This window comes from Apodemus sylvaticus, chromosome 1 (genome assembly GCF_947179515.1).
Source record: "Apodemus sylvaticus chromosome 1, mApoSyl1.1, whole genome shotgun sequence".
In the NCBI taxonomy this organism is placed as follows: Eukaryota; Metazoa; Chordata; class Mammalia; order Rodentia; family Muridae; genus Apodemus; species Apodemus sylvaticus.
This window is the reverse complement of record NC_067472.1, coordinates 187,224,461-187,239,687: the sequence shown is the minus strand read 5'-3', so window position 1 is coordinate 187,239,687 and position 15,227 is coordinate 187,224,461. Positions and strand designations below refer to the sequence as shown.

Sequence of the window (15,227 nt, the reverse complement as noted above, 5' to 3'; positions counted from 1 at the left end):
AAAGAGAATGTCAGACCAATTTCCCTTGTGAATATCGATGCAAAAATACTCAATAAAATTGTCAAAAACTGAATCCAAGAACACTTCCAAATGATCATCGTGATCAAGCAGGCTTCATCCCAGGGATGCAGGGATGGTTCAATATACTGAAGTCCATCAATGTAATCCACTACATAAACTCAAAGAAAAGAAGCACATGATCATTTCATTAGATGCTGCAAAAGCATTTGACAACATGTAGCATCCCTTCATGTTGAAAATCTTGGAGAAGTGTTCCTCTTTCTCCACATCCTCGCCAATACCTGCTGTCTCCTGAATTTTTAATCTTAGCCATTCTGATTGGTGTAAGGTGAAGTCTCAGGGTTGTTTTGATTTGCATTTCCCTAATGACTAATAAAGTTGAGCATTTTTTAAGGTGTTTCTCTGCCATCCTAACTTCTTCAGGTGAGAATTCTTTGTTTAACTCTGTACCCCATTTTTTAATACAGTTGTTTGGTTTTCTGGAGTCTAACTTCTTAAGTTCTTTATATATATTCGATATTAGCCCTCTATCTGATGTAGGATTGGTGAAGATCTTTTCCCAATTTGTTGGTTGCCGATTTGTTCTCTTCATGGTGTCCTATGCAGTACAGAAACTTTGTAATTTTATGAGGTCCCATTTGTCAATTCTTGATCTTAGAGCATATGCTATTGGTATTCTGTTCAGAAACTTTCTCCCTGTACCAATGTCCTCAAGGGTCTTCCCCAGTTTCTTTTCTATTAGCTTCAGGGTGTCTGGCTTTATGTGGAGGTCCTTTATCCATTTGGATTTGAGCTTAGTACAAGGAGATAAGAATGGATCAATTCGAATTCTTCTGCATGCTGACCTCCAGTTGAACCAGCACCATTTGTTGAAAAGACTATCTTTTTTCCATTGGATGTTTTCAGCCCCTTTTTCGAGGATCCAGTGGCCATAGGTGTGTGGGTTCATTTCTGGATCTTCAATCCTGTTCCATTGATCTGCCTGCCTGTCACTGTACCAATATGGTACAACCACTCTGGAAATCAGTCTGGTGGTTCCTCTGAAAACTGAGCACCTCACTTCCAGAAGATCCTACTATACCACTCCTGGGCATATACCCAAAAGATTCCCCAGCATGTAATAAGGATGCATGCTCCACTATGTTCATAGCAGCCCTATTTATAATTGCCAGAAGTTGGAAAGAACCCAGGTATCCCTCAAAAGAAGAGTGGATGCAAAAAATGTGGTGTATATATACAATGGATTACTATTCAGCCATCAGAAACAACGAATTCATAAAATTCTTAGGCGAATGGATGGAGCCGAGAATATCATACTAAGTGAGGTAACCCAGACTCAAAAGATAAATCATGGTATGCACTCACTAATAAGTGGATATTAACCTAGAAAACTGGAATACCCAAAACATAATCCACTCATCAAATGAGGTACAAGGAGAAAAGAGGAGTGGCCCCTTATTCTGAAAGACTCAGTTAAGCAGTATAGAGCAAAATCAGAACAGGGAAGTGGGAAGGGTTGGGTGGGAAAACAGGGGGAGGGAAAGGGACTGATGGGACTTTCCGGGAGTGGGGGTCCAGAAAAGGGGAAATCATTTGAAATGTAAATAAATATATCAATAAATTTAAAAATAAAATGTCTTGGAGAGATCAGAAATGTAAAGCCCATACCGAAACTTAGTGAAAGCAACATACATACACCAAATCAGTAGCCAACATCAAACTAAATGAAGAGAAACTTGAAGCAATCCCACTAACATCAGGGACTAGACAAGGCTGCCCACTCTCTCCCTATCTACTCAATATAGTACTTGAAGGTCTAGCTAGATCAAAATTACACCACAAAAGGAAGTCAAAAGGATACATTCAAAATATCACTAATTGCAGATATGATAGTATACTTAAGTGGCCCCAAAAATTTCACCAGAGAACTTCTACAGCTGACAACTTCAACAAAGTAGCTGGATATACAATAAACTCAAACAAATCAGTAGCCTTCCTGTACTCAAAGGATAAACAGGCTGAGAAAGAAATTAGGAAAATACCACCCTTCACAATAGTCACAAACAATATAAAATATCTTTGTTTGACTCTAACCCATTAAGTGAAATATATAAAATAACTTTCTGTGACTCAAACCTAATAAGTGAAAGATCAGTATGACACAAACTTTTTTGTAGAAAGAAATCGAAGAAGCCCTCAGAATGAGGAAGTTCTCCTATGCTTGTGTATTGGCAGGATTATTATAGTAAAAATGACCACTCTGCCAAAAGCAGTCTCCAGATTCAATGCAATCCCCATCAAAATTTCCACTCAATTTTTCATAGTCTTAGAATGAACAATTCTCAAAATCATTTGAATTAAGAAAAAATCCAGGATAGTGAAAACAATTTTCAACAATAAAAGAAATTCTGGGGGAGTCATCATTCCTGACTTCAAGCTGTAGTGCAGAGCAATAGTGATAAAAACTGTTGTACTGGCATTGGTACAGTGTTAGGCAGGAAGATCCAGAAATGAACCCACACAACCATGGTCACTTGATTTTTCATAAAGGAGCTAAAACCAACCAGTAGAAAGAAGGTAGCATTTTCAACAAATTGTGGTCATTCAACTGTTAGTCAACATGTAGAAGAATGCAAATTGTTCCTTTCTTATCTCCCTGTAGGGGAATACCAGGGCAGGAAGAAGGGAGTATGAGGGTGGATGGGGGAGCACTGTCATAGAATCAGCAGGAGGGGATGGGATAGGAGGTTTCCTTAGGGGAGAACTGGAAAGGTGAAAACATGTGATGTGTATATAAGAAAATATCCAAGAAAAAAGAAAAAAGGGCAATTACAAAAAATGGAATAACAAAAAACATATAGCCTATCAATCATCCACAGGGACACCAACAACCTTTCAGTCAGGGAACAGTCTGTCATTCCCAGGACAAAGACATTGCTTGTCAGTCATTCCTAGGAAGAGCTAAGAACTTGTCATGTATGTATAGGAAATGACCTCAGCCTATCAATAATGTGTAGGAATCTGGCTCAGTCTGTCAGTTGTCAAGAGAAAACTCACACAGACAGGCAATGATCCAAAGAAAAGACCAAGAGCAGGCCTATCTTGGAGACAAAATTCATTCATTCAGTCAGTCATCTATAGGAAATATCTAAAAAGTATCAAGCTCAGAAAACAACCTCATTCTATTACCTATAGGAAGGAAACACCCATACCCTGTCAATCACCCATAGTAAACACCCACAATCTGTCACTCATACATGGTAGTGGAACACAGGCTATTAATCATCTATAGGAAATGCCCTCAGTGTGTCAATCCTCCAGAGGACACACCTACAGATGATCAGATTTCAAGGGCAAGGCTACAGCTGTGTTTGTCGTCCAGAGGAGAAGGCCACAGCCTGTGATTTGTCCACAGGACAAGGCTCAAGCCTGTCAGTCATCCATATTAAACAACCACAGTCTGTCAATCATCCATAGGATGTGCCCACATTTACCTATGTGTGGACCACATACACCAAAGTGGAAACTTCTAGTTCGTCGACATTCAGCTATGTCAAATGATGTTTTGCTGCTGCACACAGATTAAAGGATGTCTTGCTAAAGCAAACATGCAGGAGAATGTTTACCTGAAGCAGACACAGGAGAAAAGATGTTTTGCTGCAACAGACACAGGAAAGAATGTTTACCTGAAGCAAACACAGATGACGGATGTTTTGATATAGCAGACATGTGAAAGGACCTGTGATAGAGTATAAATATGACCCCCACACAGAGAGGGGCATGAGCACTGACCTTAGTTTGGGTTGCTCTGCCTGGCTATAGCTTTGTTTGAGTCACAGACGTTTCAAAGAAGGCTGAGCACACTCAGCTAGGTCCAACAATGACTCTTTACTACAATGGGTGTAACTTGAATGTGGCTTCACAAAGTGCATTCAGGGGACAATCAGGATCACATTAGGAGACAGTGTCCCTCCTACAGCTTTTCACAGGTGCATTGCCAGGCAGACTTTCTTCTTCAAGTTAACTTCAATGGGCTACATTCATTTTCCTACCCGAGGTTTTGATGTTCTTTGCCTGGAACTTACTCTTCTGTCTCTTTTCCCTGATTCACACAAGTTTCCTTTAAAATGTTACTCCTTCAAAAATGCATTCCCTGGATCTATCTATTCCTCTCACACCAAAAGCCACTGACTTCAGGCTGCCTGGCCAGCTTTCCTTTATAAAACTTCCTGGGATACTTATCATGACTGTAATTAAATTTAATTGCAATGGATTTGTAATAGACTGTTTACAATCATAATGATTTTATCCCTTTCTGATGGATATCTGAGCAGGCCCACTGATGTCCACATCCTAAAATTTCCTAATGGAACTAAATTCCAGCGTGCTTGTTGAAGTTGACTGTACAGTGGAAACTCTTTAAAAAGTAGAGGGCTATTCCCATAAAAACTGAAAATCAAGGGGACTAAGTCATTTTCTAAAAGCAATTAACATAAGTAAATGGCTGCAGAAAGTTTAGGAGATGCTGAGGGATCTCAGAACATTCCATTTTTTATATTGAACCGAGTGTTGTCTTATGAATTAATTCTGAAGGTCACTTTTTACCTGGAAGTAGAAAATTCACTTGACTTCATTATACAGAATAGTACTTCCTGAGAAGTACTCCAAAAGTATAGAGAATAAAAACAAAAATTCATAAATCAGACATCATAAAATTCAAAAGTTTAAATCAAAGAACACCATTATTTGAAAGAAACAGACGCCTCTATCATGTGTATTTTTCTTTCTATTTAATAACAACCTTTCTATTTTTTCACTACTACAAACATACATATTCATATACATATATAAAATCCAAAAATATAAAATCTTACTAATGCCTTATAAAAAAAAGTATATTTACAATATAAACACAAGTAAAGCATTATGTATTAAGCTTCACTCTCCTAAGTAGCATTCAAGATATGCAAGGTACTCTGCATGCTACCAGAACAGAAACGTAAGCATGGCTATCTCAAAGTTACAAACATTGCAAACTAAAATAGTGACTGGCCTGTAAGCTATTCTGGTGCAGTAGTGGAACAAATGTTATGGATATAATTATATCTCCTGATTATATTTAAAACACAATCGATGTTACAGAAAGTGTTGTACTTTGAGGCAATGGAGTACTACTCAGCTATTAAAACAATGACTTGCTGAAATTCTTAGGCAAATGGACGGAAGTAGAAAATATCATCCTGAGTGAGGTAAGCCAGTCACAAACAATGCACATGGTATGTACTCACTGATAAGTGGATATTAGCCCCAAAGCTTGGAATACCCAAGATACAATTCATAGACCACATGAAGCTCAAGAAGAAGGAAGACCAAAGTATGGATACTTCTGTCCTACTTAGAAGGGGGAATAAAATACCCACGGGAGGAGATACAAAGTGTGGAGCAGAGACTGAGGAAAAGTCCATCCAGAGACTGCCCCACCTGGGAATCTATATCATACACAGTTATCAAGCCCAGCCACTATTATGAATTCCAAGAAGTACTTTCAGACAGGAGCCTGATGTAGCTGTCTCTTGATAGCCTCTGTCAGAATCTGACAAATACAGAGGCTTGCAGCCAACCATTGGATTGAATACAGGGTCCCCAGTGGAAGATGTAGAGAAAGGTCTGTAGGAGCTGAAGGTGTTTGCAACCCCATAGTAGGAACAATAATATCAACCAACCAAACCCTCCCAGAGCTCGCAGGGACTAAACAACCAACCAAAGAGTATATATGTAGTAACCCATGGCTCCACCTTATTTGTAGCAGAGGATGGACTTGTTGGACATCAATGGGAGGAGGGGCCTTTGGTTTTGTGAAGGTTTGATGCCCCAATGTAGGGGAATGGCAAGGAGGGTGAAATGGGAGTGGTTGGGTGGGTGGAGGAACACACTCATAGAAGCAGGAACAGGGGCGATGGGATAGGAGATCTGTGGGTTGGACTTGGAAAGGGGATAATATTTGAAATGTAAATAAAGAAAATATCCTATAAAAAAGATAAAAGTATATTTCTTTCTATTTAATAACAACCTTTCTATTTTTCCAATGTATTACAAGCATACATAAATATTCATATACATATATAAAATCTAAAATTATAAAATTATGTCAATCTAAAAAACAATTAAAAAAGACAGAAAATGTCTACCGTGATTTTACAAACACATTAATTAGTCACAGATTATGAAAATGTGTGCATAAGATGCTGCCTGCTAGCCGGGCGGTGGTGGCGTATGCCTGTAATCCTAGCACTCTGGGAGGCAGAGGCAGGTGGATTTCTGAGTTCGAGGCCAGCCAGGTCTACAGAGTGAGTTCCAGGACAGCCAGGGCTATACAGAGAAACCCTGCCTCAAAAAAACAAAACAAACAAACAAAAAAGCCAAAAAATCAAATCAAAGAATGCTGCCTGCTACTATGTTGTTAATTGCAATGATACAACAGCAGGTTCCATTACAGATATAAGATTATCAAATAATTTGTAGGTGATATGTCTTTTGAAATATCAACTAATATAGTATAGTAAAAATTTCATTTGAGTTCTAAAATACTGCAATCTCCTATTGCACAGAAAAATATGCATCAGATTATAAAATCTGAACATAGAAATTTACACACGAAAATATTTTCCATGACGTAATACACATTTTATCCCCCTGAATTTAGGGGAATTAAAATATACAATGAAGTCCCTATATTTACTTTTGAGTCAATATATGACTACTCAGATATGAAAGGCTCATAAAATTTCAACCATGTTCACTTCAGATACTGAAGCTTCCAGCACAGAAATCTGAATAGAGCTATTTGCTGAGGAACATTTAATCCTTGAGATGATGAGAATGGAGAACCCAAGATAAATAGAATTATAGAACTGCAGGTGAATTCAACTTCACTTTTTATTTAAACAGAAACTCAAAGCCTCAGATCCTGGTAGAGCATGCTGAAACAGTACTTTAAACAAGCATTTTTCTCTTGTTCAAATTTTGAGGGCTCTCATAGTTTTCCTCATGTAGGAATCATCTTTTAAGATTCAGGCTAAGTTTTAGTGTAAATCACACTACATCAATATAGCCATTTTAGATATTTAATCACTCTCCTATCCCAAACTTCCTCAGTTTCCGATATGCCCAAAAGTATTTTTGATCACACAAACCAGTTTTCCATTAAAACACTTCAACTCATTCTCATCAAAATCTTCGGTCACTATTCAGATTGTTACTACTAATGCTCTTGTCTTCTGACAGACACCAACTCTAAAATCAATTTGTCACTTTGGATTATATCTACATATGGCATATTTAGAACTTAACCCACACATCCAAACAGGAAACTCAATATGAGTTCTTTTACCTGTGTGGATTTCCCTTTGGATTGGTTTTTATTGTCACCTATAAAAACTGTTATTGATAAAAATTCTCTCTACATACACCAAGAGGAAGAGGCAAGAAATACTTGAATGCATACCAAATTCAGTAGAATTGATACACATATCAATTAGTGGCACCAATTGGAAGAGCTGAATTTATGATGTATATTTTGTATAGATATATTCATAAATGTAAGAATAATGGAATACATGTAGACTAAGAGTCAAATGTTTTAAAAAGATATAAACAGTCAATTAATAAAAAGAAAAGACAGAGACATCTTCCACAATGGCAACACTGGTAACAACACTGAACCAGTGTGTAATTCTTCTTTTTGCCTCTTAAATATTCACAGCTAACAGAGGAAAAATCTTTTATGATAACCCGTGACAGAGGATTTAAGAAATAGTTGTGGTCAATATCACCTCATACTCTCAAAGAAGTACACATATTCTAATGAATGCATTAACCTAACTGCCTGTTTTATTCATTTATTATCTAGAATATCGAGCATATGACTGTCATCAATAAAATTCCCAATTTGGGCTGTCCACATGTCCTAATGAACAGAGTAATATGGGAAAACATCAAACTCTCAAAGGCCACTGATCATTGTGCTTTGTCCTCACAGCTCCTGCAGGAAGAGATCTTATAGAGAGTATGTGAAAGTTACTGAAAGCCTCATGAGAAGTCTATTTGTAGAAGTCACACTGAGCAGGAAGGAATAGGATCATGGCAGAAATGTTGTGAGAACCTGAGGGACTGCTATGCTGACATCTCTAAATGCCCAATTCATAACAGCAGCTTTGATCATGGTTCACCATGAGAGAACTGTTGCCATGGGAAAGCAATGGTCAGGAAGAGGTAGGTTTGTTATGGAGCAATGGACAGAATGCTGCATATTTCAGTCTTTATCATTGAAACAAGTCGCAAGGACAAAGTACTTTTTCTTTCATTGTAGCATCTTTTTTTTCGTTTTCTTTTTTTCTTTTCCTTTTTTTTCAATTTTCTATATTCTTTGTTTAAATTCCAAATGATTTCCCCTTTCTTGATTTCCTGCTCCCCATAAGTACCATAAGCCTTCTTTTCTCTGCCCATTCCCCTCCCACTTCTCTATCCTGGCAATCCCCTACATTGTTGCATAAAGCCTTTCCAGGAAGAGGGCACTCTCCTTCCCTCTTGGGAATCATTTGATATGTTAATTGTGTCTTGAGTATTCAAAGTTTCTGGGCTAATTAACATCCACTTATCAGTGACTACATTCTATGTGTATTATTTTGTGATTGGGTTACCTCACTTAGGATTATATTTTCCAGTTCCAACTATTTGCCTAAAAATTTAATGAATTCATTGTTTTTAATTGCTGAGTAGTATTCCATTGTGTAAATATACCACATTTTCTGTATCCATTCCTCCACTGAGGGACATCTGTATTCTTTCCAGCTTCTGGCTATTATAAATAAGGCCGCTATGAACATAATGGAGCAAGTGTCCTTATTGCATGCCAGGGAATCCTCTGGGTAAATGCCCAGGAGAGGTATAACAGGGTCCTCCAGAAGTGTCATGTCCAGTTTTCTTAGGAACCACCAGACTGATTTCCAGAGTGGTTGTACCAGCTTGCAATCCCACCAGCAGTGGAGGAGTGTTCCTCTTTCTCTACATCCTTGCCAACACCTGCTGTCTCCTGTTTATTTTTATTCGATATATTCTTTATTTACATTTCAAGTGAGTTTTCCTTTCCTGGATGCCACCCTTCCTGAGAGTCCCATAAGCCCTCTTCCCTACCCCTGTTACCAAATCCACCCCTTCCCACTCCCATGTTCTGGTATTCCCTGACACTGTTGTACTGAGCTTTTCCAGGACTGGGGCCCACTTCTTCCTTCTACTTGGGCATCATTTGATATGTGCATTGTGTCTTGGGTATTCCAAGTTTCTGGTCTAATATCCACTTATCAGTGAGTGCATACCATGAGTGTTCTTTTGAGACTGGGTTACCTCACTTAGGGTGATATTTACCAGTTCCAACCATTTGCCTAAAAATTTAATGAAATCATTGTTTTTAATTGCTGAGTAGTATTCCATTGTGTAAATATACCACATTTTCTGAATCCGTTCCTCCACACACCATCAAAAGGACACCATCAAAAGGACAAATCGGCAACCAACAAATTGGGAAAAGATCTTCACCAATCCTACATCAGATAGAGGGCTAATATCCAATATATATAAAGAACTCAAGAAGTTAGACTCCAGAAAACCAAACAACCCTATTAAAAATGGGGTACAGAGTTAAACAAGGAATTCTCACCTGAAGAACTTCAAATGGCAGAGAAAGATCTTAAAAAATGCTCAATTCATTAGTCATTAGGGAAATCAAATCAAAACAACCCTGAGTTTTCACCTTAAACCAGTCAGAATGGCTAAGATTAAAAATTCAGGAGACATCAGGGGTTGGAAAGGATGTGGAGAAAGAGGAACACTCCTCCACTGCTGGTGGGGTTGCAAATTGGTACAACCACTCTGGAAATCAGTCTGGTGGTTCCTCTGAAAACTGGGCACCTCACTTCCAGAAGATCCAGCTATACCACTCCTGGGCATATACCCAGAAGATTCCCCAGCATATAATAAGGTTCCATATTCAACTATGTTCATAGCAGCCCTATTTATAATTGCCAGAAGCTGGAAACAACCCAGGTATCCCTCAACAGAAGAGTGGATGCGAAAAATGTGGTATATATACACAATGGAGTACTATTCTGCCACAATGAAACAATGAATTCATGAAATTTGTAGGCAAATGGATGGAGCTGGAGAACATCATACTAAGTGAGGTAACCCAGACTCAAAAGATGAATCATGGTATGCACTCACTAATAAGTGGATATTAACCTAGAAAACTGGAATAACCAAAACATAATCCAAACATCAAATGAGGTACAAGAAGAACTGAGGAGTGGCCCCTTGTTCTGGAAAGTCTCAGTGAAGCAGTGTATGGCAAAACCAGAATGGGGAAGTGGGAAGGGTTGGGTGGGAGGACAGGGGGAGAGAAGGGGGCTTATGGGACTTTCGGGGAGTGGGAAGGCTAGAAAAGCAGAAACAATTGGAAATGTAAATAAAAAATATATCGAATTAAAAAAATGGAAAAAAAAAAGGATGGGATCCTGTAACCTGGGACGGAGCTGTGTGGCAGGACACCATGAGGCTGGGAACTTTGAACCTTCAGATTCTCAAGGGCTTATATCACCCGAAGAAATAGACTTTCCACCCTCCTTATAAGATGCACCCCTCTCCATACCCCTTGAAGTATTGGCTTTCTACCTCTGACTGAGGAAATTAATCCTTCATTGTCTTCAGTGACTTTATAATTGTTATTGTTTGTTATCTTCAATGCAGCAAATTTTATCTTGCTCTCCTCTCTTTTACCCTGGAGAACAAGATGTTTTATCCATAGAAGGCTTAGCCTATATTTAATTAAATATCATCACCTCCAAAGATCTGAATTTGTAATGTGTTTTCTCACTTCAAATGTTTAGGTATGGGAGTTGAATACCTGAGGTTTCCAAGACTTTTATAATGAAGGAGTGTTGGATTTTGTCAAATGCTTTCTCAGTATCTAATGAGATGATTGTGTGTTTTTTTCCTTGAGTTTGTTTATATGGTGGATTATATAAATGGATTTCCATATATGGAACCATCGTGCATTCCTGGGATGAAGACTACTGGATCATGGTGAATGATCATTTTGATGTGTTCTTGGATTTTTTTGCAAGAATTTTGCATCAATATTCATAAAGGAAATTGGTCTGAAGTTCTCTTTCTATGTTGGGCCTTTGTGTGATTTAGGTATAAGCATAATTGTGGCTTCATAGAACAAATTGGGTAGCATTCCTTCTGTTTCTATTTTGTGGAATAATTTGAAGAGTATTGGAATTAGGTCTTCATTGAAGGTCTGATAAAATTCTGCACCAAACCCACAGAAAAAACCACACAATCATCTCATTAGATACTGAGAAAGCATTTGACAAAATCCAACACTCCTTCAAGGTAAAAGTCTTGGAAACATCAGGAATTCAAGTCCCATACCTAAACATAGTGAAGGGAATATACAGGAAACCAGTAGCCAACATCAAACTAAATGGAGAGAAACTAGAAGCAATCCCACTAAAATCAGGGAGTTGACAAGGCTGCCTACTCTCCTCCTACCTATTCAATATAGTACTTGAAGTCCTAGCCAGAGCAATTAGACAACAAGGAAGTCAAACGGATAAAAATTGGAAAGGAAGAAGTCAAAATATCACTATTAGCAGACGATATGATAGTCTACTTAAAATTCCACCAGTGAACTCCTAAACCTGATAATGAACTTCATCAAGATGGCTGGATATACAATAAACTCAACCAAATCAATAACCTTCCTCTACTCAAAGGACAAACGGGCTGAGAAAGAAATTAGGGAGTACTGTTGAGTGTGGGTAAGCAGAAGCACCAATTTAGCAGCTGGGACTCAAAAGCAATGGTGGCTATTGATACAGAATGAGATTAGGCCCAGAAAAGACATCACCAGATAGAGAAAAGAAAAAAAGAGTAGTCAAATATATCTATTTTTTCAGTAGCCTCAAAACATCATTTTTCAAAGTTGAGGTCAAGGTCAAGAGAAAGAAAACAAAAATTAGTTAATGATGGAAGCAAGCACAGGAGCCTGAGCAGAAGCAAAGAGTCAAGAATCCAAAGATAAGGCCTCTAAGAGACACAAGTCTGAGGAGCACAATGACAAAGAACACTCTACTGACAAAGGAAGAGAATGATTAAATTCATCTGGGAATGGTGAGGACAGACACAAACACAAAGAAAGGAAGTCATCATGGGGCAGAAGTTAGATCAAGTTAAAGACTCTATAGCAGTAGAAACAGGGAAAGGAAGAAGTCTTGCTCAAGAAGTAGGGATTGGAAAATCAATCCCAACCCAGAAGCAGAGGCAGGAAGATGTCACCATCTAGAGGCAGATATAGAAAAAGAAGGATCAGAACTTTCTCCTGATTAAGATCCATACACAGGCATAGGACTAGAACCAGGAGCAGAACATGCAGTTGAAGTCAAGATAGAAGCGGATAAAAAAAACCCAAGAAGATTTAGCAGAAGCCTAAGCCAGACACCTAGTCCAGCTCCCTTCGGAGGGAGAAACACAGCAATTTACCCATGAAGATTAGCTAGATGAAAAAGGACAAAGAAACTATAAGAACAAAAAATGAAATGGTCAAAATCAGAAACAACAAGAAATGGCTGCCGTGGCTGCAGCAACTGGAGGCAATGTTGAAATCAGGAACCCAGGTTACCCAGGTTACTCCTCAGATAGCTATGGCTGCCCAAATAGTGGCCCTGGAAGCTAAAGCCTTGGCAGAGACAGGTATAGCAGCAGTGCCCAGTTACTATAACCCAGCAGCTGTGAATCCCGTGAAATTTGCTGAGCAAGAGAAAGAGAGGAAAATGCTCTGGCAAGGCAAGAAAGAAGGCAACAAATCTCAGTCTGCTGAAATCTTAAAAAAATGAATTTTGGAAACAAGGACCAAAATGTCAAATTTAGGAAGTTAATGGGCATTAAGAGTGAAGATGAAGTTGGCTATAGCTCCATTGATAAAGAAAGTTAAAAGACTTTGAAGCAACAAGAAGTTTTTTTTTGAAATCTTGATGCTCAGTATGATTGCAAACCCACACACAAAGAGAAACAGGTTTGGGTTTCACATCTTCAATGTGTGAAGTTTGGAAAATATCCATTTGGACTTTATAGACTTGGTCTGATGTTAGGACCTTGTTCACCAAACAGCTAGTATTATAACTGACTTGGGTGTTGCATTGACATTAATTTATTGAAAAATATTACTTTTTTGTAAATATCAGATCAGTGATACTGGTGTCAGTGTTGTAATCAGGTTGAACCCACTTCTATTAAACTTGACAGGACTCTAGAAGGACAATAGTTTTTAGTTCATGAATTCTACTTTTCAAATATATTAAAGCTTTGGGTGGGATAAAATCTCATACATAGATTTTCTCATGTCCCCTGTCTTCTATACTTTTGACTTTACCTAGCAAAGTTATTTCCATTTCTTGAAAAATGAAGCCAACGTTTCTGTAGATGTCCTTTAGAAGGTCTGGCCATGTGGCACATAATCCTGCACACAAGCTGGGCAGTGATGATAAAAAATGGAAAGGGGATAAGACTTGAAATGTGAATAAAGAAAATATGCAATTGAAAAAAGGGAATTAGGGAAGTGACACCCTTCACAATAGTCACAAATAACATAAAATACCTTGGTGTGACTCTAACCAAGCAAGTGAAAGATCTGTGTGATAAGAACTTGGAGTCTCTGGAGAAAGAACTCAAAGAAGATCTCAGAAGATGGAAAGATCTCACGTGCTCGTGGATTGGCAGGATTAATATAGTAAGACTAGCCATCTTACTGAAAGAGATCTACAGAGTCAGTGCAATCCCCACCAAAACACCAACTCAATTCTTCATAGAGTTAGAAAGAGCAATTAGCAAATTCATTAAGAATAACAAAAAGCCCAGGAGAGTGAAAACTATTTTCAACAATAAAAGAATTTCAGGGGGAATAACCATCCCTGACATCAAGTTGTATTACAAAGCAATAATGACAAAAATTGCATGGTATTGATACAGAGACAGGAAGGTATAATAAGGAACAAAACTGAAGATCCAGAAATGAACCCACACACCTATGACCACTTGATCTTAGACAAAGGAGCCAAAAAACATCCCGTGGAAAAAAGACAGCATTTTTAACAAATGGTGCTGGGTCAACTGGAGAGCTGCATGCAAAAAATGCAAATCAACCTATTCTGATCTCCTTGTACAAAGCTCAAGTCTAAGTGGATCAAGGACCTTCACATGAATCCAGATACATTGAAGCTTATAGAGGAGAAAGTGGGGAAGAGCCTTGAATATGTCAGCACAGGGAAAAATTTCCTGAACAGAAGAGCACCAATGGCTTATCCTCTAAGAACAAGAATCGATGAAAGGGACCTCATAAAATTGCAAAGCTCCTGTAAGGCAAAGGACACTGTCAACAGGAAAAAATGGAAGCCAACAGATTGGGAAAACATCTTTACCAATCCTGATACATACATCTGATAGAGGGCTAATATCCAATGTATACAAAGAACCTTAGAAGTGAGACTCTAGAGTCAATTAAAACTGTTAAAAAATGAGGTACACAATGATACAGAGAATTCTCAACTGAGGAAACTTGAATGGCTGGGAAGCACATAAAAAAATGTTCTATATCCTTAGTTATCAGGGAAATGCAAATCAAAACGATCCTGAGATTCCACCTCACACCAATCACAAAGGCTAAGATGAAAAACTCAGGGGACAGCAGATGTTGTCAAGGATGCAGAGAAAGAGAAACACTCCTCCATTGCTGGTTGTATTGCAAGTTGGGACAACCAATCTGGAAATCAGTTTGGAGCTTCATCAGAAAATTAGACATAGTACTACCTGAGGACCCAGGTATATCATTCCTGGGCATATACCCAGAAGATGCTCCAACATGTAATAAGGACACATGCTCCACTATGTTCATAGAAGCCTAATTTATAATAGCCAGAAGCTTGAAAGAAACCAGATGTCTTTCAACATAGTAGTGGATAAAAAAAAAAGGTATATTTACACAATGGAATACTACACAGCTATTAAAAACAACAACTTCATGAAATTCTCAGGTTTTCAAGTTTTCTCTTGAGAAAAGCTGGCATGGATAGCAGTCACACTCAGAATGAAAA

The 15,227-nt window shown here is 38.2% G+C and overlaps 1 pseudogene; it reads left to right on the top strand.

Annotated features, from left to right (window-relative positions):
- The first annotated feature begins 11,941 nt into the window (after window positions 1-11,941).
- LOC127664369 (arginine/serine-rich coiled-coil protein 2-like) lies at window positions 11,942-13,212 on the top strand (annotated as a pseudogene).
- The last annotated feature ends 2,015 nt before the right edge of the window (window positions 13,213-15,227 follow it).